This window comes from Alligator mississippiensis, chromosome 1 (assembly GCF_030867095.1).
Source record: "Alligator mississippiensis isolate rAllMis1 chromosome 1, rAllMis1, whole genome shotgun sequence".
NCBI classification, from domain to species: Eukaryota; Metazoa; Chordata; order Crocodylia; family Alligatoridae; genus Alligator; species Alligator mississippiensis.
In genome coordinates this window covers 378,011,450-378,038,165 of record NC_081824.1, presented here as the reverse complement: position 1 = coordinate 378,038,165, position 26,716 = coordinate 378,011,450, and the positions used below count along the sequence as shown (strand labels likewise).

Genomic DNA, 26,716 nt, shown 5'->3' with positions numbered 1-26,716 from the left:
GGATAATCTCCTTATTTCTCCTATGCTGTCCTTAGTATTATTGCAACCATAGGTCCAGACGTGACTAAAAAAAAATAGAGACCCCCCCCCCACCCCAAACCCTAAACCCTATACTTTTCCTCACTGAAGTTATTACTACTCTATCCCAGTACAGGCCTCTATGCCAATTCACATCTGTCATTCAACAGATTAATTTTAGTCTTCTGCTATGGAGCAATTGAAACTGCAAACTGTATGTTGGAGTGACATTATACACTACGATTGATCACGTTAAGAGAACTTAAACCTTGAATGATCATACATTAAGACTCATTAACAAGTGCCAAGTGCCCTTTAGGCATCTTTCAGTTATGCCACTTTAGGCCAGGAGATAAGACCACTAATATGTAGTCTTCCAGTATCTCAGGAGGCACTTCCACCAGGTGGGATAGCTTTCATGCAGGATTTTATGGCACTGGACTGACAGCTGGAAACAGCCATGGAACAGTTAGGTAGAGATGGAGTGATTGGGAAGGAAGGGAAAAGAGGTGCAGGTGGTAGGAGAACCAGAGGAAGAGGTCGGGGGGGGGGGAAGGGGAGGAAGGATGGTGGGAAAAGAGGGAAGGGGGAAGTGGGTTGGTGGAGAGCTGCCATCCACCTTCAAATCACCCCCTCCAGCCCCAGTTCATTGCCCTGCCATTTCAATAGCTTCCTCTGCCCCACATCAGCTCCTTCACCGTATGTTCACTGCTCTGCTTCCCCAGTCAACCCAAGCACGGTGGAGGTGCCGGTGGGGGAGTTTCCCTCCCTGGCTGCTACTGGGCTTCCTGCAGACCATGCCACCACTGTGAGCAGGACAATTTCAGGAGTGGAGGGGCAATCCAGAAAGCATAGGGAGTTCCTTCCCCTCCTTCTCCTCCTTCTCCCTGGCCTATACTGTAGTTAAAGAGTTAGTGAACAGGCCAGACATGAAGCAGACTTGCAACACCTATCCACAGTACTGCTTACAAGCCCTCTAGCAGAAGGTCTGAGTAATGCACATTAGAGAAGTTATTAAACCTGAATGTGTGACTCAGTGATCACTAGGGCTTTCTTACACCTTACTCTGATATCCATACAAATGCTAATTGGCTTAGTGTTGTTTGGCTTAATAGAGGAGTCACACATTAAGGAAAAAACCTGCTCTGACTGCCTTTCACCTGCACAGCTGTGAGTTGCCACTAAGAGACTGGTGAGCAAGGGCAGAACTGGGAACTAGAGGAAGGACAGGTTCACTGCCCCTGCTGGGCAGAGTGAGTGTTGCAGCCCCTGAGTGCCTGGCAACTATGGTGCCTCCCACCACTGCTCAGACCCACTTTGATCTTGGCTCTACTTCCACTGGGAGCAGAGTGAGGCAGTCCAACTAGAGGGAAGGGGGAACTGCCTCCCTGCCACTGCTCTCAAGGCAGGGAGGGACACCATCTTCCTGCTGTCACTCTAACTAGCTCTGCTTCTGAGAGCAGAGCTGGTTCAAGTTGCTGTGGGGTGGTGGGGATCCCTGTTTTAACAGGATCAATCAGTTCCCACTAGGTACAGAGCTGGTCCCAGTGCAGGTGTTGCAGCGTCAGACAACCTGGGCCTACAGTATTCATTCTGCTGGATGTGCCACAGGGGGTGAGGCCCTGTATCTGGCCCTGCTGTGCTCCAGTGTCCTTGGCCACCCTGACTCAGGAGGGCCCACTGCCTCCTGGGATGCTGGAGGACTTCAATTTGAGAAGAAAAGCTGTGAAGAGTGGCCACAAGTTAATGGAACAGGAGCAAAATTAGGTGGATTAGAGATAATCCTGCTGGGGACTGGTGCAACATAAAAACAAATAATGTGCTTTAAGCAAACTATAGATGTTAATGTACAACCAGTCCAGGGTTATGAGCTCCAGAAGCCACCTAAAGTAACTGTTTAACAAGACCCTAGCACTAGTTAACCTTAACATAGACTAACATTCATACAACTCTAACAAGTAATCCAACCCTTGTATACTTATATCTCCATTTACTGCTATCCTGAAACTTGCATGTATAGCATGTCCCACAGATGGTGTCTGGAAAACAGTAATTTATTTTATTTTAAGCTTGAACAAAATCCTTTTAAGACATAAGCCAGAAATTTTCCTATTGTTGTGAAAAAAGCGTTAATATGTCTACATGCATCTATTTGAATATTGTTATAAAAGCTGAAATTTGGAAATGGAATGATTACATGACTAGGAAGCCAGGTTTTTTTAAGGCATTTAGAAGGTAGGTGCTTTTGAAAATTACACTATATGTTTGGGTGGCTAATTCATATTCCAGCCACCTGAATATATTTTCACTCTTTCCCATGGGCTCTAATTTTCATGCACACTTTCAATAACTTGCACTACATCCTAGGTAGATTGGAAGATGTAGGTATGCCCTGAGAACTGAGCTGGGGAATGAATCTTGATTTTCATAATTTTGATCTTGATTGTCTATTGTTCTGGTTGGGAATCAAGCTGAAGCAGCTATTTTTTGACGTGTTTTATGTTCTCTTGTATACCAGCTGTGCTGTAAAATATTAACTGGAAGAAAGCATTCCATAACAGCCTTCCCATAAGGAGGTTGTCACCCCAGAAATGGCTGCTGTCCTCCTCTAACGTAGGTAACTTGACTATGGAAGAAATGAAACACCTTATTTACATGTACTTTCTGCATAGACATAAAACTGGGGTTGTGAATGATACCTTTCTATTCTTTGCGCTGTTTGTATTGAGCTGCAAACAATAGGGAAGTCAATGACAGTGACAGAAATGTTTTGAACAAATGCAGGAATTCTATGACTGTACTTATGACTTGTTTGCATAATAGTGTCTTACAAAAAAGTAGTTGCTTGTTTGGTGGTTTGTTTTTGTTTGTTTGGGTTTATTTTTTGGGGCGGGGGGTGTCTTCTAAAAGCCCAAATATCAAGCTTTATCAAGCAACAGAGCTAGATGTACACTACATTCCCGATTTTCACTTATTTTTTTCATTATAAATATCTAGACTTTTCACAAAAATAGGAAACAGGTTAATTTAGCTTCTGTTCTCTTTTCCTTCTCCATCTCTTACTGGAAAAAAAAGAAAACAAAATGAGGCTCAGCCCAAAGAGAAGAAATACACAGTCTTTCTTTAAGGTGACCTTAAGTTGTTCCTCAGCCTTTGGTAGCATGTTCCACAGTATGATCAGGCTGAACTTGCATCTCCTAAAATTTGCTCATGTTTTACCATTTTTTTTTTCTTTTGAAAACTTTGCAGACCTCTTCAGAACTTTCTATATATCTACAGTGCCTTTTAGGTTTCTAAACAAAAGGTACATATGGTTGAAGTAGCAGCTTATGGCACCTCCTGTGTCAGCACTTTGTTGTCATTATATCTTAATTATTCTAAGATATAATATTATTTTTCATTGTATAAATGCTATAGCACAGTTTCCTTTCTCTTGTAATTTTATCTCCAGGATTATTCATACTTTGAAAAGGAGCATTTAAAATTTTCTCCATTGTGAATATCTAATTTGTTTCTCTATGTTATGCCTTCAATTCATGTGATCTTCCTCATTCCTACCTAAAAGGTTTTCAAATGTAATCAATTTAATCACAGCAAAAAACAGCATGATCTGGTTTTTGGTGGGAATTTTATTCATCTTATTATTTTTTAACAAGGTCTTACAGCTGGGGTATTATACACCAAATAAAAGAGAGGAAATTTTGGAATAATTCAAACCGTGAATTCTGATCTCTATTCTTATATCACCTCAGGCATTTTGTTACTATTACAACATACTCAGGAGTAAATCTTTTACATTTGTAGAAGGATTGTGGGTTAGGCTACATGGGGGGCAAGGAGAAAGGGATTTGGTGGTAGGGGTCTGCTACAGACCTCCACACCAAGGGGAAGAAATAGATGCGGGGCTCCTGAGGCAACTCTTGGAGACCATAAAAGCTAAAGAGGCGGTAGTCATGGGGGACCTAAACTACCCGGACATCTGCTGGGAGACGCAGACAGCAAGGTCCCATCGCTCACGCAGGTTTCTAACCTGTATACAGGACCTCCACCTGACACAGGAGGTGCATGGTCCCACTAGGGGGAATGCCATACTGGATCTGGTATTGGCAACAGGAGATGACATGATAGGGGACCTCCAGATCGGTAGCCATTTGGGAGACAGTGATCACCTAATAATAGAATTCAACATAAGACGGCGAGTGGGTAAGGTAACTAGTAGGGTGAAAGTGCTAGACTTTAGGAAAGCTGATCTCAATGCACTCAGGCAATTAGTCAAGGAAGCACTGCAGAGTAGGAGTTTTGAAGGGATGGGAGCCCAAGAAGGGTGGCTGTGCCTAAAGGAAACGATCCTTCGGGCACAAAGCAAGATGATCCCCGAGCGAGGCAAAAGAGGGAAAGGGGCCAGGAGGCTTCCATGGCTGACCAGAGAAATCCAGGGCAGCCTAAGGGCCAAAAGGGGAGCACATAAAAAGTGGAAACAGGGTGAGATCACTAAAGATGAATATACCTCCTCTGCTCGTGCTTGTAGGGAGGCAGTTAGATGGGCCAAAGCTACCATGGAGCTGAGGATGGCAACCCAAGTAAAAGACAACAAGAAATTGTTTTTTAGATATATTGGGAGTAAAAGAAAGGCCCAGGGAGGAATAGGACCACTGCTAAATGGGCAGAAACAATTGGTGACAGATAGGGGGGACAAGGCTGAACTCCTCAACGAGTTCTTTGCCTCAGTGTTCCTAAGCGAGGGGCACAACAAGTCTCTCACTGGGGTTGTAGAGAGGCAGTAGCAAGGCGCCAGACTTCCATGCGTAGATCCTGAGGTGGTGCAGAGTCATTTGGAAGAACTGGATGCCTTTAAGTCGGCAGGCCCGGATGAGCTCCATCCGAGAGTGCTGAAGGCACTGGCCGACATCATTGCAGAGCCACTGGCGGGAATATTCGAACGCTCGTGGCGCACGGGCCAAGTCCCGGAGTACTGGAAAAGGGCTAATGTGGTCCCCATTTTCAAAAAGGGGAGGAAGGAGGACCCGGGCAACTATAGGCCAGTCAGTCTCACCTCCATCCTTGGTAAAGTCTTTGAAAAAATTATCAAGGCTCACATTTGTGAGAGCCCAGCAGGGCAAATTATGCTGAGGGGAAACCAGCACGGGTTTGTGGCGGGCAGATCATGCCTGACCAATCTAGTCTCTTTCTATGACCAGGTTATGAAACGCCTGGACACAGGAGGAGGGGTGGATGTCATATACTTAGACTTCAGGAAGGTCTTCGATACGGTATCCCACCCCATACTGGTGAACAAGCTAAGAGGCTGTGATGTGGATGACTGCACAGTCCGGTGGGTGGCGAATTGGCTAGAGGGCCACACCCAAAGAGTCGTGGTGGATGGGTCGGTCTCAACCTGGAAGGGTGTGGGCAATGGGGTCCCGCAGGGCTCGGTCCTTGGACCGATACTCTTTAATGTCTTCATCAGCGACTTGGACGAGGGAGTCAAATGTACTCTGTCCAAGTTTGCAGATGACACAAAGCTATGGAGAGAAGTGGACACGCCGGAGGGCAGGGAACAGCTGCAGGCAGACCTGGATAGGTTGGACAAGTGGGCAGAAAACAACAGGATGCAGTTCAACAAGGAGAAATGCAAAGTGCTGCACCTAGGGAGGAAAAATGTCCAGCACACTTACAGCCTAGGGAATGACCTGCTGGGTGGCACAGAGGTGGAAAGGGATCTTGGAGTCCTAGTGGACTCCAAGATGAACATTAGCCGGCAGTGTGACGAAGCCATCAGAAAAGCCAATGGCACTTTATCGTGCATCAGCAGATGCATGATGAATAGGTCCAGGGAGGTGATACTTCCCCTCTATCGGGCGCTGGTCAGACTGCAGTTGGAGTACTGCGTGCAATTCTGGGCGCCACACTTCAAGAAGGATGCGAATAACCTGGAGAGGGTCCAGAGAAGGGCAACTCGTATGGTCAAGGGCCTGCAGACCAAGCCCTACGAGGAGAGACTAGAGAAACTGGACCTTTTCAGCCTCCGCAAGAGAAGGTTGAGAGGTGACCTTGTGGCTGCCTTTAAGTTCATCACGGGGGCACAGAAGGGAATTGGTGAGTATTTATTCACCAAGGCGCCCCCGGGGGTTACAAGAAACAATGGCCACAAGCTAGCAGAGAGCAGATTTAGATTGGACATTAGGAAGAACTTCTTCACAGTTCGAGTGGCCAAGGTCTGGAACAGGCTCCCAAGGGAGGTGGTGCTCTCCCCTACCCTGGGGGTCTTCAAGAGGAGGTTAGATGAGTATCTAGCTGGGGTCATCTAGACCCAGCACTCTTTCCTGCTTATGCAGGGGGTCGGACTTGATGATCTATTGAGGTCCCTTCCGACCCTAACATCTATGAATCTATGAAACTATGCATTTCTTGAAATTATTTTTATGCATTCACTGCTTTGCATTAATTGTAACACTTATGGTTTGGATGTTTCAGCCTACAACATTTTTGTTTTCCTCTGAGGTTGGTTGTTAACTAGAACCAACACATCAGCTGCACATACTGAAAACTTCAGACAATCCAGCAGGTAGATAAGATTCCATGCTGGGAGAAATGGTTCTTTTACTTACAGATTATGGAACTCTTTAGGATATTTGGTGTGAAAGATTCCGTTGGTATGGCACTCATTATTATCGTTTGTATTATAGAACAACTATTTAATATTGCATATTAAATTATTTTGCATTGTACAGTGTAATCCCCTTTTTACAAAATAATGATGGCATTCAAAAACATTCACAATGTATTCATATAGTGATTTCTGATATTTCAATTATTTCCTGCTTAATAGTGGGGTATTGTTAAACAGTATTGATTACTTTTTCTATCTCCCGTTTTCACCCCTCTTGAGATAAAATTACTCAGTTTGAAAAGAACTAGTGTATGAGTATAAAACATCCTTCTTTTCCCCTAGTCTTGTGAATAAAATATTACTGGTAAAATTATTAATTGCATGAAACATAAAATTTAGTCCTGAAGTAGATAACTAAGTACTTTTATGCTCCTATATTTATTTAAAGGTGTTCACTGAGGTTGTCCTCAGCGAACTCAAGGTGTGTGGTGAGGGTTCATCAGGGATCCTTGAGGCAGCCAAAGGTGCACTCCACCAGGGATGGGTCTGTCCTAGGCACCTGTTAAAGTGGGCCTGGTGGGAGTTGAGGTGACTGCTGTAAGGCCACATGAGCTGGGCAGGAGCAGGTAGGCAGGGTCCCTGATGAGGAGGGGTGGGACCACCATGGCACCCAGCTACAGGTCCAGCACTCCCGGCATGAAGGGCCCACTCTCCACCAGGCCCAGCAGGCTGGAATTTTGGAAAATGTGGGCACTGCCTGTCCAGCCAGCACTCATGAGCATGAAGGCACTGCAATGGTCCATGACAGCTTGGAGCACCAAGGAGTGAAAGCCCCTCTGGCTGTAATAGAAGCAGTATCCATGAGGCAAGCAGGTGATGGGGATGTGGATCCCATCCTAGGCCCTAATGCATTGGGGGAATCCCAGGGCACAGAACCTCACCACCATCACTAAGGGGTCATGCACACAGAGCAAGGTGTCCCCTATCATGTTCTGGTGGGTGCCACACAGCTCCAGGGCAGCCTCCCCAGTAGTGGCTTTGCCCATACCAAACAGGTGGCTGATGTACCACAAGCTGGCAGGTGTGGCCAACATGAGTAGGATAAGGGCCAGCCGGGTTTCTGCGGGGAGGGGTGGCTGCATGATGATGTCCTGCTGCTCCAGGTGGGGCCAGAGCTGCCCCAGGAGGTCCCAGAAGGTGGTCTGGGTCATGCAGAAGGCCTCTAGCCACTGCCCATCATCCCAGGTGTGCTAGACAACCTGCTGCTGGTACAGCAGGCCCAGAGGCAGTGGGGCTGGAGACCCAGGAGGGCAACGGTCTCTCCAGTGGTGGCATCCTGGAGCCCATTGTTAGTGTCCCTGCCAGGGTGTGGAGAGGTGGACAGAGTCAAGCCAGCAGGTGCACTGTGGCAGCCCTGGGATGGCATGTGGTGTGTGGGCATGTGGTTTCTGCATGTGGGGAAGCTGAAAGGGGCAAGGCAGCCATGGGCCAGGCAATGACTGGTGCGGCAGGTCAGCAGGCCCATTGTGGTGGCCAGCAGGAGTGCAGGGCACTGGTTATTGCTCCAGGGGCAGGGGCAGGAGGTAGAGGCAACAAGGTGAACATTGCTACATGCTGTCCCTACACTGCAAACACAGCTCTCGGCCATGGAAATGGCTGGCCAAAGGGCAGTGAGTGGGGCTGGCTTTTGAAGAGGGCTGCCAGCTGTTGGCAGCTGGAGCTGGAGCCTGGAGCTCCCACAATTGGTGGGCCCTGGGAAGTGTCAGCAGAATGGCAGCAAATCTGCTCTTGCTTCCCTTCACATGTAGATGCCTGCCTGGCACCATTTCCTCATGATTAATTTACTCAGGAGTAAATTGGTGCTGCAGCAAATGCACATGTAGATGTACCAACAGATTCACATTTCTGGTTTACTGCATTTTATTCTCTAGTTCAGATGGAACAGCCTTCCATCATTGACTAAAAAACATTTTGTCTCTATGCTCCTTAGGAGATTGTTGGAGCCAGATAATTATAGCAGTTCATGAATGTAGCTGATCCAAAATCTCCCTCCAGACAAGAATGTCAAAAATGGGAATTATATTAGGCTGACTGAAATGCTTGACTCACTGGCTCCTAGCCATGTTCTCTCAGTGCAAGGGTCTTTTATGGTCTAATCATATCTTGATAGAATTAGCAAACTTAGGTTGGAGGCTGGAAAGGAGATGTTTTGTAGGTCTTTTTAACACTGATTGGCTCTTATAGAAAGAGTTGGTGCTATTCTTCAAGCCCATAAAATATTCCTGGCAACAAGAATTGATGTTTCATGAAAGAAGAATTCTCACAGAGAGTTTTCATAATATCAAAATGACTCCCAAACTATGATAGCTCTATAGACAGTTTGTTGTGCAGCAACAACATAATGTGAGTCCAATGAAACTGAAAGTACAAATTCCATTTGATTACTCCAGGAAAACCTCAAATGTCTATTGTCACAAACTTGTTCATGAGGGACCCAGTCCCAAATTTCTCTCTAATACACTGCCACTCACCCCAGGGAACAGATTAAAGTTGACCTGACATAGCTCTCTGTTCCAGCACCATTTCTTCCTATAAGAGCTAATCAGTGTTGAGACTTACAAAGCATCTCCTTTCCAGCCTCCAACTGAAGTTTTTCTTTCTTTATATTGAATTCAGCAGCTACAGTGAGATATTTCTGCTAGCCCCATTTGACCCCCACTTTTGGAGTTATGAAGAAAGAAATTGTAGGTCCCCATCTCCAGAGAGATGTTCAGCCAGGAATATCACCTGCCCAGAAGTCACTCCTTCCACAGGCAACCTCCCCTCAGCCTGCCTTACCCAGACTGTTTGGCTCAGCCCTTCTCTTGTACCTGAGAGGCTTAAAGTATGTTTTTAAGGCAAGATTAAGTACCTTTCAAAGCAGGTTTAAGTAAACCTAATTTTGGAGATTATCCATGCATTCCATACAGTGAGCCTCCCAGACTTTGTCTTGGGGTATATCCATGGCATCTATATTATATTCCTTGGACCTTAGGCAACAGAATATGCTTCCAAGTAACCGCTGGACATAAAAGTTCCCCAATACTGCCTGCAACTGGGGGTATTTATATTAGATACTTACTGCGCATTAGCCTAGTAACACTGTGCAGTAACACATCACAGCACAAACCATGCTAATAGTCTACTGTGCAGTGTTATTAAGCTAATACACAGTAAGTGTCACTAAATAACCATGTGCTGGTGTTACTGTGCAGTAACTCTAAGTAGTACACATTTAGTTAGTACTTTATTAAACAAGTACTAAACTAAATGTGCAGTATCTAAGATGCATTAATGAACATGCAGACATGCCCACTGAGTAATGACCTGTACATCCATAGATTATTCACAGTGTTTCATTCCACTCTACTGATAGCCAGTGGTATTATCTTAATTTCAAATTACCTACTTTATGACTGCCAAAAAGCTTGAAACGTCCATGTTGACTTGACAAACATTTCTGGTCACCGTGAAGCTTTATCCCCACCATCAGGCAGTATTTATAGCATTAGAATCCAAAAAGTACATAAAATACATGAAAAATAAAAATTATTCTGAGGAAGGAAACTTTGATCATTTGGAATCTCCTTAAGGTTATCCCACTTTGAGATGCATGAGAAAAAAACCAGTTATGAACACTTCTGCAATTCCGCTGATACTCTGCTCCTGGGGAGGTGGGAAATATGTCTCTTACTGCTTATCAATAGAACTTGTCATGTCAGGCAGTAGAGCTGAACATTAGACCATGACTACATAACATATTCACATACTTCCAGCACTTCAGTGCCTCATTTCTGTTTTTGTGCATGCTGTGAGAAAACAGCACAGCATGCTTCTTGGCAGTATGCTCAGGAGCCCTGTGGAAGCAGTGTTAAAAAACTGTGAACTGTATTCCTCAGGCTTTGGATATGTTCACTGTACATCTTATGCTACTGACATGTCTTCCTCTCAAACCAGCTATACAATGGTAATAGTAGAATCTTTTTTCTGTCTCTACTGAGCAAAAAATAATTAATATAATTACAGATAAAAGAAGTTGGTTTGTGAAAAGTCTTCTAGATAAGGCCCTTTATGGCCGGATCCAGACATCCAGACATGTGTGGCTTGTGGCACTGCAAGCCTCTTTGCAGAGCTACAAACTATACATGTTGCATGTTAAACAATGCACAGCACTGCTAATTTGCAGTGCTGGGGCAAAATTTACTACCGGGATTTCCTGGTAGCAAACCTCCTCCCTGCCCCCGAAAAAAAATGGCACAAAGCATACCAAAGCGCCATGTGCCAGGAAAAATGCACCCAAGGCTGCCTGCTCCCATATCTCCAAGTGCAGTGAAGCCCTGGTACTGAGGCATATGGCACCCAGCCACCCACTCCCCAGCTAGCTGAGGCACAGTTGGCCGTGAAATGGGGGCTCTATGTGGTTCAGCACAGGGGCTCTTCAATGTAACCCTCCTCCTGAGGCATTCAGAGACAGGGACTCAACCACCCCAGGCCTGCTTCCTCCCCCATCTTGATCCCCCAGACAGCTGGGGAGTTGCTGGCTGGGGGGCAGGGTGCACCACTGTAGGAGCTCCACAGTGCATTGAGATGGGAGTCCATCCCCCCCTCATCTCCACGTGCTGCTTCCTGGCTTACTAAGGCACAGGATGCCTCAGTGCGGGGTCTTCTTGCTGGCTAGCCCTAGCACTGAGGAACCCTGTGCCCTAGCCAGCTTCCCCCCACCAACCCCCCAGCAGAACATGGAGCAGTGAGAGAATGTGTTCTGCTGCAAACTGCACGAGCAACAACTATTTGTGCTGCTGCAAGCACACACATCTTCTCATGTAGACACAACCTAAGTGTACACTTGAAACACCCTGAACTCAAAAGATTATTTGTTAATGAGTTTTGTTGTTTGCTATGTTTTCTTTTGTATGAAGTCTTGCCATTTTCTCTCTCTCAGGAGAAAGCATGAAGTTATCCTATAATCAGGAATATTTTTCTCAACATATTCTGAGCATTAGGATTGCTCTGTTTTATATGTCATTATCATAGACACTGCACATAACAGTAATAGAGAGAATTGGTATGTTTTTTTCCTAATAGCTGTAACATACTGCAACTTAGAAATTAATTTTCTGCAAATCAAGGAAACTCAAGGCAAATGAAATAATGAATGGTTTCTGAATGTTAATAACATCATAAAAGTATTATCTCTATGGGTGTGAGTGCAAAGAATTGTCACTGTATCAGAAGCTCATCTATAAACATGACTGAGCTAGTAATGATACTGAAATAAAGGCAGAGTGACTTAGATCGAGAAATTGATACATTAAAGTGTGTTTGTTTGTTTGTTTAAGTACAATACATATTTTCTTGAAATCTGAAAACAAATAAAACCATGGCAGTAAACACAAAAATAGGAAGTTAACAGTCATGAAAAAGAAATGGCAAATTAACATTTTGCATATTTATGAGCCATAAATGAGCAGCCCTTTGAAGTAGTGAAAAACAGTTTAAAAGCTAAGAGAAGTATGTCAGGGACACCAAAGAAATGTTCCATTAAATCAATACTAATCCAATGAGATCGGTTATTCCAAGAAAAAAGAAAGCTATGTTTATACTGTGATAAAGAAAAGAAAAAAAAAGGTGACCAAACGCCAAGCATGAGAGCAAGTTGTGCTCGTGGCGTGGGGGAAGTAGTGGGTGCAGCCTGATAGCCACGAGATCGGCGGTCCCAGGCTGATTGGCAGGGGGCAGGCGGATGCAGCCCATTTAAAAGGAAAAGCGCGCGCACCAAAAAGCAGGGACCCACGCCATATCGGAGAAGCCTGATCACCCTCACTGGAGGTCCTGCGTCCACGAAATCCCTTCCCCCCGGACGCCCCCATCACGACCGAATTAGAGCTCTCGAGTTAACAGAGAGTTTATTCTTGAAACTGCTGTAAAGGAAACCCACCTATACGAAAGTGTGAGTAAAGCATTTGTTTGTTATGCTGCCTCCTTGGTGTTTTCTGTCAATGGGAAGAAAGATAAGAGAGAGAAAAACAAGATCCCGTAACCCTTCCGTCCCCGGCCTGTTCGTGCAGTACTTTTCTGGGTCCAACTACCCACCATCAGGTTGGTCATGGCATCACGAACAGGATCCTCGGGGCAAAAGGGGAACAAAGGAGACATTGACGAGCTAGTCAGGTATTGCCCGTGGGGGAACCATCATCGGCCCCCGACCACGGACACTGATACTTTATGGGCCCACGTGGCGTACCATCAAGCTGGGCAAGATGGGAAGATAGGGGGCTATGTCTCCATCCACCCGACCGAGGGCAGCGGGGAGCCGCTTAAAGAATGGGTCGTGTCTGGCCTCAGCCCCACAGCCCTAGGATGCCTCCTTTCCAGCCCCGTGGTTCTTTACCACCCGCCCAATACAAAACCAAAGGCGTTACCTAGCCGTGTGAAGCCTACAGGCACAGACGACCGCACTCTTGCGGAAGAGTACGCCAGGTGCATCCAGTACCTAAAGGAGGGGAGCAGCTGCGAAACCACCCCCCCCCCCGATAAATTCAGATGCCCCAACCTCAATCCCGGGGGTGCCGAAAATGAAATCCTAACAGCACTCCGTGAGAGTCTTGAGACCGATGGGCGGGACGCCACAGGGTGGACAGGGCAAAAGTGGAATAAGGGAAAGATGATTAATATCCTGTTTCGCTCGGTGACCACCCTACTATGACACGCGGCGAACCAAGCCAGCATGATAGATACGCTGACTAGAACGGCCGCGCAGCAGAGTGCCGCACAGCCCGAGACACCGCTTAAAGATGGCGCCACAGGGGAAGAAGAGGGAGTGGCCAAAAAGTTCCGGGCGGGAAACCCCAACGCTAGCGAAACCCCGTCGGCCCCGCCCGAGGAACTGCCCCCGTTTAACACCCTGCCGCAGCTATATTCCGCCCTTCCCACTGACATAGGCGCACTCATTCTGCATGCAAACCCCGTAGCCTTAGTGAAAACTGTCGTCGATGGCGCAGAAGCCCGCACCCTCACTACTTTCCACACGCGCACTAGAGGGGAACTCCAAGAGTTGGCAAAAGACACCCAATTAAATCCAGGTGAAACACTGGTGATATGGTTGGGACGATTAATATTAGAACACGGGTCAGATTAGTAGACCCTGAGGAGTCTACTACCCTAATGCGCCAACCCGCATGGAGTGGAGGAGCGTGTAGCGACACGACTCAAATACTACACAACCGGGTTTGGCCAATCCCTCTGTGTGCTGCCATGGTCCCAGCACTGCTAAACCGAACTCACGTTTGGCATGCGGATCCACCCGATGACTCATCGCCCGCACAGCTCCTGTATGCAATAGCAGGAGCCAGTTACTTAACCTGGGACGGCGGACGGTATCCACTGACCCTGACTCCACACCAGGCAAACAGTATTTGGCCGCATCGCTGGTGTCACGATCCTGGCAAGGTCCCTGTGTCTGCATCAGCAGTAGAGGCCTGCGTTGAAATTTACGGAGATACAAATACACCCATGTTCCGCTTGTTATTACACCCACTGGTAGGGGGGGCGTTAGGGAATGTCCTAAGTAGCCTGGGAAAGCTTACCACAGTGCGAAAAACAGAACCCAAGCTCACCCCACCAGCGGCAGTACAGGTGGTGGGAGCATGGAAAGCACCGCCTAGAAAACCCCGAACTGATCGATTGCCGCGCGGATGACCACCGGATCGCACACCTGATGAACGCACCATGTTTGGCTTTCTGCTAAGCAAAAGCGGCCTGACAAAGAATCAGCTTCGTGGGTTAGATGAGAGGCAAAGAACACTGGCGCTGAACTTAGGCTTTAAGTCTAGTGGGCAGGAGCTGGACAGAGAAAAAAACAAGTAGCGGCCGTCGACGTGGGCAGCGATGGCCGACCCCGCAATGACGAATGCCTGCACGCAACTTATAGTGTGAGCGCAACTGCAAATTCTACTCCTACCCCTATACGCTTTTTGCTAGATACGGGGGCCTAAGTAAACGTGTTGAAACCTGAAATGCCCCATGTCAAGACATCCAAAGTCATCTTTGTACAAGGGCTAAATGCCACGACATCTGCGCCCGTAGTCAAGTTTTGGATCAACAAAAGGGCCCTGTATGGAGTCTTAGGGGGCATAAACATCTTGGGCATCCCTGCAATAAAAGCATTGGCCTTAAAAAACGCCATATACCTAGCACTCCCGTTGACTGTGGCACCAGGCGAAAAACACCAGCCAATGCTAGCAAACCCTACACCCTGGCGGTATCAGCCAATCCCAATGCACACTGACCTGCAGCCCCAGATCCGAAACCTCTTGGCTGACCTGTGCAAGCGAGGGTGCATTCAGCCCGAAAAATCCTCCATCTACCTTTTGGCTGGATGGGGCATCCCCAATCTGGGAAAACCAACAAAAGCTTGTCTAGTGGTGGACTACCGACAAGCGAATCATCGCTGTAACCCACTCCAAATGCCCACCTCACAAACTGTCACAGACATCCTCGATGGCATAACTGAGATGCAGAGGGGCAGAGAGTGGTTGCCACCACACTAGACTTAAAGGACATGTTTAAGGATCCCGCATGGGATCCTTAATATGTGCATAGGTGGACAGGTGTTTTCCTGAAAGGTTTGTCCACAAGGTTACCGCAATGCACCAGCACTAGCAGCCACAGCGATGAATGGGATGATCGACAGCTTTGTTCGTCCCCGTCCAAAGACCGCAGATGTTCGCATCTGGACCTATGTCGACGACATTGTCATCATGGGGCACAATCGTGCCACGGTCTGCACCACCACTGCGGACCTAAAGGACCACCTGAGCAATCAAGGATGAACGGTAAACCCGGCCAAGTCCATGAGCGAGCCATCCTCGGACATTAAGTTTTTGGGGACACGATTCACAGGACAATGGCGATCGGGGACAGCGCACAATGCTGCTCCTGAGTTGTCCTCACTTTGGCCGACCACACAGGCAGACTTTCAAGGTCTGCTAGGCCAGCTAAATTGGTTCTGCAATTTCATAACGCCATCACATTTAAAAGTTATCCAATGGTTGCAACACCAAATTTGCAAGAAAACACGATGCAGAGTCCCATGGAGTGAGCGTGACCAAGCCGCGCTGGAAAACGTCATGACAGAGGTTAAAGAGATGCGTCTGACCGCACCCCCTGCCGGCAATCTTCTGACAGTTCACGTGGGCTACACCATGGAGCATGTCTGGTTTACAGCCAGTGATGCCAAAACAGGGAACCTCGTGTACACTGGTCACCGCACACTCAAAAGCCACCAACATTGGTATGGTTGTCTAGGGAAAGCCATGCTCGTGGCTCAACTAGGAGAACACCTCACGACGAGCCCAGGTGTACTCGATGCACCCGGCAGCACACACTGGGATTACTTAACCCCAGCAAAATCCACCCGGAGTATCAGGACATGGCAAAAACTTGGAGCTCCCTAGTCCTTCGTCACCAGTATTACTGGTTGGCGTGGCAAGTCGTTGATGGAGGAATGATTCCGTCCACCGAAGAAGATGATCCCACTGTACTACGATTGTATGGGACCACATCCCCGGCGTGGATAGCTTCAGATGGTGCATCCCATGATGGCGGAGGATATGGATATTATTGTGACCCCTGTCACGACTACGAGCTCCAAACATCCTATCCAGGAGAGTTGGTCCAAGCATCTGAACTACGAGGCTTTCAACTAGCTCTTGAACACACCTACTGTCACTACGATGGGACGCTTCTGGTACCCGTCATAGCCGTAGACTCAGAATACATATACAGAATTGTCACTGGAATGGCACAAGTTACGGAACACACACCCCTTTGGGACGATGTCAAGGTCACTTTACTACGTTTCTCTGTTCGCCCCTTAATCAAGTACACGCACTCTCACCGACCTGACACGGACCCCGTACATGCTGTCATAAATCAGCTACTGGCACACTGAGGACCCGTGAACCAAAAGGACATACCTTAGTTACACACCATTGACATCATAGACACTGACCCCTTCCTCATTTGGCTCCACGAGCATTGGGGACGCCTTGAAGCAAAAAGGGCGCAAGCTCACTGGAAGAAGCAAAGCGATGAAGGACCGAGCGTAGAACAATGGAAAAGAATAATCCAAGCCTGTTCTGCCTGTGCATGAGAAAAACTGGTGCACCACAAGTACCAAAAGGGCGCCTATCACCCGGCACACTTTGCTCCAGGTAAGGTTTGGCAAGTGGACCTGCTTGGGCCACTCCCAGGAGCAAAGCTACCAAACTAGGGGCTAGTAATCGTAGACCTGGGAACCCATCAAATCCTCATCCTCCCCACGAGGAAGACCACCGCTCCCGTAATTCAAGGATGCCTACAGCTTGCTTTCGCCCATTGGCAAGTGCCCCACATCATACTCATCCTCATCATACTCATCCTCGATGGAGGACCACCTTTTAACTCCAAAGGCTTAGAGCGGTTCGGGATAGAGCATAATGTTCAGTGGCATCACCATCTATCCTATCATCAGCAGTCCAATGGCGTCGTGGAGCGCCAGATAGGACTATACAAGGAACAGTTAAGGTTAAAGGAAAATGGATCATTCAAGAACTGGAGCAAGTACAATAATGATGTACTAATTGCCATGAATGCCACTAAAACTTTGTGGGATGAACGTACCCCGGTGCCACGTCCGCCTTGGAAGCCATGTTACTCATCCCAAGAAACAGTGTGGCTAGCCATTCCCACAGCTACCAGCAAGCGCCCAACTCCAGCTCCCGGTGTTGTACTTAAACCTGGCGAGTACCCGAATACCTATTTTGTCTCTCTTGAAGCAGTCTCACCCGCACGCACCGTCTTGGCCCACCATAATTGGCTAAGTCGACGTAGATCAGTTTAGTATACATTACTAACGAACCCCAAGTTTTGTTTTCCAGCCGAAAACAGTATGAAGTTGCCGATGCAAGCATGAGTGAACCCATTGGCGACGACCCCGGCAAAAAACTGCCGTGCTGCATTTAGACAGACGCAGTTGGATTCAGTACTGACTGACTATTTGACTTATTTACAAGTCTTGAGTGAAATTATCCTTATTACAGGGGTTTAGGTTGTAGCCGTGTTGGTCTAAGGATATAGGCAGACAAGGTTCCTTAGGTGAATTTGATATCTTCAAATTCACCCAAGGAACCTTGTCTGTCTATTATCCTTATTATGTATTTGTATTAGATGTTGCATTTTGTATGTTTCAATTTTGTATATACCCACTTACTCGCTATGTTTGAGCCTGGCATTTGGTCAAGGGGGCATGTGATAAAGAAAAGAAAAAAAAAAGGTGAACAAACGCCAAGCATGAGAGCAAGTTGTGCTCATGGCGTGGGGGAAGTAGTGTGTGCGGCCTGATAGCCACGAGATCGGCGGTCCCGGGCTGATTGGCAGGGGGCGGGCGGATGCAGCCCATTTAAAAGGAAAAGCATGTGCGCCAAAAAGCAGGGACCTACGCCATATCGGAGAGGCCTGATCACCCTCACTGGAGGTCCTGCGTCCACGAAATCCCTTCCCCCCGGACGCCCCCATCACGACCGAATTAGAGCTCTCGAGTTAACAGAGAGTTTATTCTTGAAACTGCTGTAAAGGAAACCACCTATACGAAAGTGTGAGTAAAGCATTTATTTGTTATACTGCCTCCTTGGTGTTTTCTGTCAACGGGAAGAAAGATAAGAGAGGGAAAAACAAGATCCCGTAACCCTTCTGTCCCCGGCCTGTTCGCGCAGTACTTTTCTGGGTCCAACCACCCACCGTCAGGTTGGTCATATACAACACTAGATTAAACATGTCAGCCACGTCCACATTAGCATGGATGGTTATTTCCCCCGGGACAAGAAACAGCAGCGTACCTTGTGCCACTGCTACTTGACCTAGGGGAACACCTATGCCATGCACCCTCTGGCATGTAATAGGTTACCCTAGGTGGGATGCTGAGGCCAGCAACTGTGCTGGCCCCAGCAGCCTTACTTTGAGTTCAGGGGCCTTGGAGATCTGAAGCTATGGTGATTCTGCTGCTCAGAGCCTGGCTGGCAGCTGGAGTGTGGCTCCAGCCAGCAAAGCTCTGCTTTTGGGTGGTGTGCTGCCCCTGCATGTGCCACCCTGCAATTTTTTTCTGACCCCAGGATCTCCTGGGGTGAAAAAAAATAAAAACCCAGGGCTGTTACCTTGTGGCACAGAGAACATCTAAATGTGCAGTATATGACACCACAGGTGAGTCTGCGGCACCACATACTGCACAGCCACGCTCATCTGGACATGCCCCTAGAAATTAAAAATCACATGCACACACATACACACACACACACAGACTGGAGAGATATATCTAATGGCATATGTTAAGCAGTATTATAAATAATATCACAGAGTAATAGCAGATAAGATTGCACTGCAGTAATATGCACAATGCTGCTGAATTAATTAGAGAAGTCAAATACATTTTTTTTTATTTGTTAGGAAGAGAAACAAACATTAACTTTGTGTTTGAAGAAAATTTCTTGAATCCCACAGTTAATGGCAAAAGCTCAATTTATTCTGAACATTAACATATATTAAGTTTATATTCATTGCCTGTTGTTATTATTTCAATAAACAATAACATAAATATCAGATGCTTTGTTTAAAATGCTAGAATGTTTTAATCACATTCACTAAGTTTCTTTATGTAGCTTATCAAAAAACATGCCTAATGGGAGCACAAAGATCAGGTATTTATACAAAAGTTGGCCCAGTTTTCATTCATGTGGTTAATCAGATGGTTAAAACTAAACTTGTATGTACACAAAGAGGCACATGAATGCCCATTTACAAATAAATCCATGTAGTTTTGAACATCTGGCCTTAGGATAGGTTAAATCATAATCTAACTGATAAAACTTAGTGAAATGTGTTAAATTTTGTCCATATTGACATTAAGTGATTTCTCAATTAAGTTGCAATATTGTTTAAAGTACCTTCTCCCCTGCCCTGAAGACATACACCCCAATCTAGACAAAGCCTAAATCACAGCCTAGAACATTTTAAGATGGGACAGGAAGTCTGTTTGTAATTGAAAGCATCTCCAAGGCTACAGTAAGGATAGCTAAAATGCCTTCATATGTATAAACATTAATCTTAATGAGTATTACGTGAGCTTTCTAATCCTGTTAAGCTAACTTGATTGAGTCAACATAATTGAAAAGCAAACCCATGTTGCCAATCAAGATGCCCTTGCAGTCCAGGTGATTGTCAATAAAATTAATTCTGGCAGGGTGTAGATAGCTAGATCACATGCACAAGGTCAAACTCACTAGTAATAAACTCACCTGCTGTGAATATACCAACCCTCTGATAACATGTAGATTCATTCCTGAGCTGGCAAGGAAACAACTAATCACTTTTCCCTTGGATAGACCACAGCTCTGTGTGTGTGTGTGTGTGTGTGTGTGTGTGTGTGTGTGTGTGTGTGTGTATTAGGGGTGCACCAATACATCAGTCCAATATTGGATCGGTACTGATATGAAGAAAATTGTCTATATCATATATCAGCACTATGGGTCCGATAACTTGGCTGATACAGTAAAAGCTCCATTACCTGGGACCTTACAAGCCAGCATGTTCTATAAACCAGCATGCTGGCTTGTAAGGTAGGCTCGTAAGGTAAAGCAAAACTAGAAGTGCCCACCATGCCCGGATGCCCCAGATGTGGCGGCCCAAACAGGCAAAGACACCTGTTTGGGCCTCTCAATTAACCACCACATTTTGTTATCCAGTAACCCCCATTCCCCATGGGTGCTGGATAACAAAGCTTTTACTGTAAATGCCTCTGCTCTGTGCAGCCATAGCACAGCATGGAGCAGAGCTCGCAGCATGGAGAGCTTTCTCCAGCTGATAAGTCAGAAGGTGTGCGGGGAGGGAAAGGGTGTGTGGGGGGGGGCAGATCAATGCCCCCCACGGTGAGCGAGGAGGCAGGGGCAGGTGCTACCCAGCCAAGGTGGGGAAAGCATGGGATGGAGCCATGGTTTGTGTTGGGGATGGCTCCCATTTCTGCTTGCACCCTGGAAGGGTGAGGCGGGGGCCTGGATCTGCATGGCACAGGGTGGGCTGCAGGTGTGAGGTGGAGCTGGAGCTGGAGCCGGAGCCGGAGCCAGTGCTGTACAGGGCTCTTCTCACTGGGGGCTGGGCTCAGAGCAGGCTCTGGTGGTGCTGGGAGGAGACTGCAGCCACCCCAGATTTTGCCACAGCTCTACTCCCAGGCCCACATTGACACCCAGCACAGGCCCAGATGAATGCCTCTCCTCCACCCAAGTGCCAGGAAAAGCAAGGGCTGCGTTGGGTGTCAGGCAGTGGCATGGGACTGGAAGCGGAGCAATTGCAAAATTTGGGGTGGCTGCTGCCTCCTCCCAATACCACTGGAGCCCGCTCCAAGCCCAACCCCTGGTGAGAAAAGCCCCATGCAGTGCCAGCTCCAGCTCCAGCTCCACCCCACAGCTGTAGCCCTCCCCTCACTATGCAGATCCAGGGGCACATGCTTCCCTTGCCCTCCCAGGGTGCAAGCAGTGGCAGGAGTCACCTCTTCCATGAGTTATGCCTCCATCTCAGCTGGACACCACCTACCCCTTCCCCCTCCCTCACCACAAGGCATTAGTATCCCCCCCATGGCCCTTCCCTCCCCCCTACCCTTCCACCAAAAGGGACTTAGCAGCTGATGGCAGTTATATCAGATATCAGGTAGGTATCAGTCAAAATGCCTCCTTAAATATCGGTTATCAGTATCAGCCTCCAAAATCTCTATCAGTGCACCCCTAATATGTAGAAAAAGGTTCCTTGGGTGAATTTGATATCTTTTATTAGACCAACCCAAATGGTTGGAGAATAGTTATTAAGCTATTTTTCGGGTTCAAAAACCCTTCGTCAGGCTAAGGAAGCTTCAGCAGTTGGTGTGTGCTCTTCCTGGATTCAATGAAATATGTATGTAGGTATGTATGTATATGTATATGTATGTATATGTATACATATTTTTTTTCAGAGGCAGTCAAGAGAAGAGGTAGTTACAAATAATTCCCATTTCCTATCCTCTGCATCATTATTTCTATTTTCTTTTGTTTCTTCTTCTTTTCTTCTCCCCTAGAGAGTATGAGGAGAGAATGTTTAGAAAGGTGGATAACCAATTGCTCTTTTTTTCCTATTTGAGTCTCAATATACAGAAAGTGCTGTAAAGGAATGGACTTTAGATTGTAAGTAGTGTGGTTGAGAATGGGACAAAAATGCCTATGTAGAGCAAAAGCTCTGTTAACCGGCATCCGTGGTGAATGAGGGGTGCCGGATAAGCAAATATGCTGATTACCTGAAAGGCCTGAACAGGCGTGTTTTCCTGTTCAGGCCACTGCCCCTCCTGCTGCATCCGGTGCACTGCCCTCCCCGCCCTCCCCCCCTGGCATCAGTGTGCCAGGGGACAGGGAGGGGGCTCCCGCACAGGCTGCTTTGCCCTGGGCTGTGGGGACACAGCAGTGCAGGCTGCTTTGTTTCGAGGGGGTGAGATCTTGAAGAAACCAGAAGTGCCATGGTGGGCACTTCCAGTTTTGCTTTTGCCACATCATCTGGCATGCTGGTTAATGGAGCATGCCAGTTTCTAAGGTGCCGGATAATACGACTTTTACTGTAGTATTTTTTTCTATAGCCTGTACAATACTTTGAAAAGACTAAGCTCAGAAAGTCGGGAATGGTCCTGCTTTGAGCAGGGGGTTGGACTAGATGACCTCATGAGGTCCCTTCCAACCCTAATTTTCTATGATTCTATGGAAGTTCATCCTTTTCCCTTTCTAGATTTAGCTGAGGTAAATGCTTCACTTTCCTTTTGAGGCAGAAGGGTCATTTATTTTTCCCTTAACTTCCTTCAAGTGTTTTGGGTTGCCCTATGTTGTAATACACTGACAATGCAATTAGCATACTGTAGGTTAGGTTGATGTCTCTGGGAACAAGTCTTGTTCACAAGACAGAAAAGAAGTTTGGATATGTACTACAGATTCTCTGGAAAAGTATTTTAGTGTTACTTTGGGTTTAGCATTCGGACCAGATAGACTACCCTCCTTTATAAATAGACAAAGTTCAACTCTTACAATCTAGGTAAAGCTACACACTGGGATTCGAGCCTTTTCTGTCACCAGCAACTAGATAAAGCTTTCATAAGACTTGCTATTTTTTAGTTCTTGACATCTAAGAAGAAGTTAAGAAGAAATCATTGCAAACTTAAAGTTACTGATTTATTACATTGTTAGTGAGTCTGTTTTGTTTTTTTCCCCTGATTTAACATGTGTTTTCTCTTCTTAATAAGGAAACAAAGTCCTTTGTCAGAATATTTTAATATTTGCTGAGTCTATATTTCTTAGTTTCTTATTCAGATATTGGTTATTTTATGTTGCTAGGAGCTTAGCACTCATGAAAAGCTCTACATAAAAATATATAATATCAGCTTCTTTGTATAAATGCAATATTTCCCTAGTGACAAAAGTACAAACCTATGACATTGGAAATAAATAATAGCTTAAACCAACATTAAACATACTGCTACTATATAGAAGCACTACAATCATGGCAATATGCCAGAGCAAAAAAGAATAAGAGCTTGAACAAACTGTTCTTAGTAGGTCTGCAGTGAAAAGAAGAACTGTAAATATATACCACAGTAGAAGAAACCATCTTTTTTTTTCTCAACATAGTATAGTACCACTAAGTCACATATTAAAAATAAAACTAATTCCAAGAAGCATAAAGAAAGCTGGAAGACTGAATAAAGATAAAATAAAATAAAATGGATGCTGGTGCTATCACAAAATATGGCACTAATAAATACAAGTGGAAGAAATAAAAACAAAAGAGAGAACAGAAACAGGTATATCTGGAATAAACCAAAACCATAAATAAATTAATGACTGAACGTAATGCTAATCTTTATGCCACTAATGATAGATGTTTCCTTTGGATAGATTAGTCTAATTAGATCTTCCTTTAAGATGCATTTTTATGACTTTATTGCCCCATGTGAATAGACTAGAAGAACTCAAACTAGTACTTGGATGGTCTGCATAAGTCAATGTTTGAGGATTTTAGAGATTTGCGAAATTTAGGCAGGGTCCTGGAACCAGTGGGAGCATACTTGACATTCCACCACTTCAGGAGTTTCAGAATAATACTCTTTTGCTTTGTTTTCTCTGCATGCCTGTATGAGTTAGAGCCATGCCTCTATCTCTTCCTTAGGAAGAAAGCCAGGAGTGTTTGATAGCCCTCCCCTCCTCCCCCCTCCCCTGTCATGCCTTTTGGTGCAGAAAGCTCACACCTCTTCAATACCAACTGTGGACTGGGTGACCATAAATATTTCTTAGCTCCCAGAGGGGTGTAATGTACTTTCCCTGCAAAGTCAGGGGGGAAATGATAGTATAACTTACCTACAACCAGCAGCAACATTGAACAAGCCCTTGTAATGACTGATAAAGTACCTCAGATAAAACAAGAGTTCTACAGTATTTGGTGAGTAACATGAGAGCATAACACTAGTTCAATTTCTTTAATATACATTTTTGTTGTTACTTCAGAACTCCTGTACAGGCTAGTGTCATTTTACTCTGGGTCAAATGTTAACAAGATCACCCTCTTTCTTTTCATAAAAGACATGGTCATGTGGCTATTTTTGGTGAACATTTTTTTTCTGTTAGACCCTTTAAAGAATGTCTCTGGTGTAATAAGAAAGTACTTTCCTCAAAGTTCAGGTCAGCAGATAAGGTAGAAAAGAGAATGGAGCTTAATGAAAACTAGTTTAAATTGTGAGGTTTATCAAAATCTTATTTTATCTCTTAGAGGTTTGTAAATATGTTTCTTTTAGATTTGTTTTAGACACCTTTCTCTGGGGAGAAGCAAGTTTTACATAGCCTTTGGAATTAGACTGTGTTAAAAAAAAGATTGGAAAATGAAGAAAGCTGAATCATAGGAGATAGGGTTAAGAAGGGATTACCTAGCACTCATAATAGCCCATAGCTAAAAGTGAATTAAATAAATAAGGGTTATGAAGTTGCCATAAATTTAAAATATGGCAGTTGGGACTGTTGAGGTCAGAATACAGACAATATATGCATAACAAAAAAATAAGTTTCACATCGTTTCCATATTTAATTGGGAAGCAGAGAAGCTATTCTTGCAACCAGAACATGAAGCCATGCACTACTTAGAGATAACCACTATTTTTCATGCTCTTTCACTGAAGGAAATGCATTAAGATCACCCTGCTGAGCTTGCAGTCTTTGAGACCATATTAGGTTGGTGAGTTTGCTTTGCAGGCAGGTTTTCCAAAATTCATCCATCTCTAAGATTAATATGGCCTTCCATAGCCTTTACCATGTACTAAGAACCTGTAGTTCTAGTCAGGTATTACTTTTCTGTTTTTGTATTAAAGTCTTAAACTGATCAGTCTTTCTAATAACCCCTAGGTAGGATTACCAAGATGTGTCATGTATTTATTGACTGCTTATGTGCAAGGACTTTTTTTATGCAGAACAAATGGTAGTTCTTTAGCAAACACCTGATTCTAAGTGGGGAAAAAATCTTTTTCGGTCATAAGTAAATATTGTGACATACTTGGAAAATATCATAAACTTTCTTTCCAGTAAAAATGTTTTTGTTTTCTCTTTTTAAACTATACATCAGATACTAAAAGACTGTTAACTGATGCAATCAATAAACAGCTCTTGATTGGTGCCTTAAGTTCATCTTACTAAAAACTAATTAAAAGTAATGCTAATAAAATTCAAATTGTGCAAGCCTGTGAGTGCAAAATGCTGTCTAAGAGAATAGTTATAAATAGGTAGCCTAGTCTCCTTATGCTTTTATTATATAAAAGGTTTCTGGGATATAATAAAAACTAGACAGAAAATCAGCTTATTCATGCTCCAAAGAAATTTAACTTTTTTTCTAATGAAGAACATAAGGTTTAAATTATGCTTTGAGCTGTATAAATACAGAAGATGAGGATGAGGGAATGTAAAGGAAACCAATACTCATATTATATTTGGTCCACAAGTTTTCAAACACAGTGACTCAAATATTCTGGCCTGACATGCTAGAATCCTTATAATAGGTAGAAAGAGCTAAATTAGTGGAAGGCTGTAATTCCTTTCCTCTCCATACCAGGTTTAAGAACTGTGTTAAGTTAGTGGGAAGTGCATTCTGCACTTCCCACTGTACAAAGGCATGGCAAATGTCTCTGCTTCCTGACATGTTCCTATGGAAAGTGGTGCTGGTCTCTAACATAAGGATGGTTGTAGAGCATTTGCTTCTTATACATAATACATTCTCACATGTTAAAACTATTTCTTTCATTTGTATGGTATAATATAATTTGGTTAGAGCATGATGCAAATAATGCCAAGGTCGAAGGTTGGATCGACAGGTTGGACTAGATGATCCCCTGAGGTCCCTTCCAGCCCTGTATACTGGATTAGCGAATCTCCGTGTCTGGAAGGTTGCATATATTGTCCTGGTCTTAATTAACTAAAGAAAGATGTATGTTCTAGTAATCATATACCACTGGGGAAGGGGGAGTTATACAGATAGTGTTGGCCTCCCCAAAATCCAAGAGGTGACATATATGAATAGCCAGAGAAGAAACTGAACTTAAGCCCACCTTGAGAATAGCAGTATGGTTTTGTCTAGTTTTCCAGGGTACAGAGGAAACTGGAGTCCCTCAGTCTGAGTAGAAGCATCTGAGTCATGCAAGATGGAAGGAGAAAGGGCAGGGACTCTGGGAAAGGGGTCCTCTTTCTATCTATTGAAGCTGACTACAGACTGCATCTTTGGATTTAAAGTATGTGATAAGAATTTGTTACTGTTGTAATATTTTCTTTTGTTTGGTAGTTATCTTTTTTTGTATCTTAATACATGATTAATTCTTTATGTTTGTTTTTATTTTGTTATAATAAATCTTTTTCATTATCTTTTAACTCACTGTTAGTATTAACTGTGACTTTAAAGCATTTGACAATATACACAGACCTTCTC

General features: G+C 45.1%; 1 long non-coding RNA gene across 1 annotated transcript in view; it reads left to right on the top strand.

Annotated features, from left to right (window-relative positions):
* Positions 1-2,580: 2,580 nt before the first annotated feature.
* LOC109282886 (uncharacterized) overlaps positions 2,581-26,716 on the top strand; it is a 135,672-nt gene continuing 111,536 nt past the window's right edge. Inside the window, exon 1 of the long non-coding RNA XR_002089923.2 lies at positions 2,581-2,631. This is a non-coding gene — a long non-coding RNA (uncharacterized LOC109282886). The remainder of the gene's footprint in view (positions 2,632-26,716) is intronic.